Here is a 1,091-nt window from a genome sequence, read left to right on the forward strand (position 1 = left end):
TTCTAGCTTTTGTTTTTCACCCTCTGAAGTCTCCAAAGTTCTTCCACTCCTCAAGGTGATTGCATGTGCTTTTTCCTTGGGATTCTTCTCTATATCGCTCGGCAAAACTCCTTGAACTCTTCCTGCTAATATGTTATGGATTTGCCCCATTTGAGTCTCAAGGTTTCTAATAGAGGCTGACTGATTTTGGACAAGGATTTCAGTCTTCTCAAATCTCTTGCTTGTCTCTTCAATGAACTTGGTAAGCACATTCTCCAGGTTAGATTTTGGCTCTTGAGCTTGAAAAACAGGAGGTTGTTTTTCCTCATTCTTGTTGCTCCATGAGAAGTTCGGATGTTTCAACCATGATGGATTGTAAGTATTCGAGTACAGATTTCTTTGCCCTCTTTGGAAGTTATTCACATAATTTACTTATTCAACTGAGGCGAATGGACTCCCTTCTTGACAATCTCTTGATGAGTGATGACCTATACAAAATTCACAAGTTAGAGGAGAAAAATCAATTGCATTTATCTTTAGAACAGTACCCAACTGCTTTTGAATGGCTGAAAGTTGAGCAGCCAATGCGGTGTAACCGTCAACTTCGTGCACTCTCATTGATTTCCTTGTTGAAGTTCTTTCCAAAGTCCTCATATAGTTATTGTTCGCCATCACTTCAATCAGATTGTATGCTTCCTCTGGTGTTTTATTGTTCAAGGCTCCTCCACTTGCAGCATCTATCATGGCTTGAATAGTTGGCAGCAACCCTTGGTAGAACGTTTGCACTTGTGACTAGATTGGTAAACCATGATGAGGGCACCTTCGTAAGAGATCCTTATACTTTTCCCATGCTTCATACAATGACTCAAAGTTTTGTTAGTAGAAATTGGTAATCTCACTTCTCAGCTTGGCAGACTTGGCAAGTGGAAATATTTAGTAAGGAATGCTTGAGCTAACTCGTTCTATGTCGTGATGCTCCCAGATGGCAGAGAAATCAACCAAGCCTTAGCTTTATCCCAAAGAGAGATTGGGAAAAGCCTCAACCTAATTGCGTCATCGGATACTCCATTATGCCTGAATGTGTTGCATAACTCCAGAAAATTGGTGATATG

General features: G+C 40.4%; 1 non-coding gene across 1 annotated transcript; it reads left to right on the forward strand.

Annotated features, from left to right (window-relative positions):
• The first annotated feature begins 781 nt into the window (after positions 1-781).
• On the forward strand, positions 782-888 carry LOC116111173. Its single transcript, XR_004125018.1, has one exon. It is a non-coding gene; the product is annotated as a small nucleolar RNA R71 (small nucleolar RNA).
• The last annotated feature ends 203 nt before the right edge of the window (positions 889-1,091 follow it).

This window comes from Pistacia vera, unplaced genomic scaffold (genome assembly GCF_008641045.1).
Source record: "Pistacia vera cultivar Batoury unplaced genomic scaffold, PisVer_v2 Contig628, whole genome shotgun sequence".
NCBI lineage: Eukaryota > Viridiplantae > Streptophyta > Magnoliopsida > Sapindales > Anacardiaceae > Pistacia > Pistacia vera.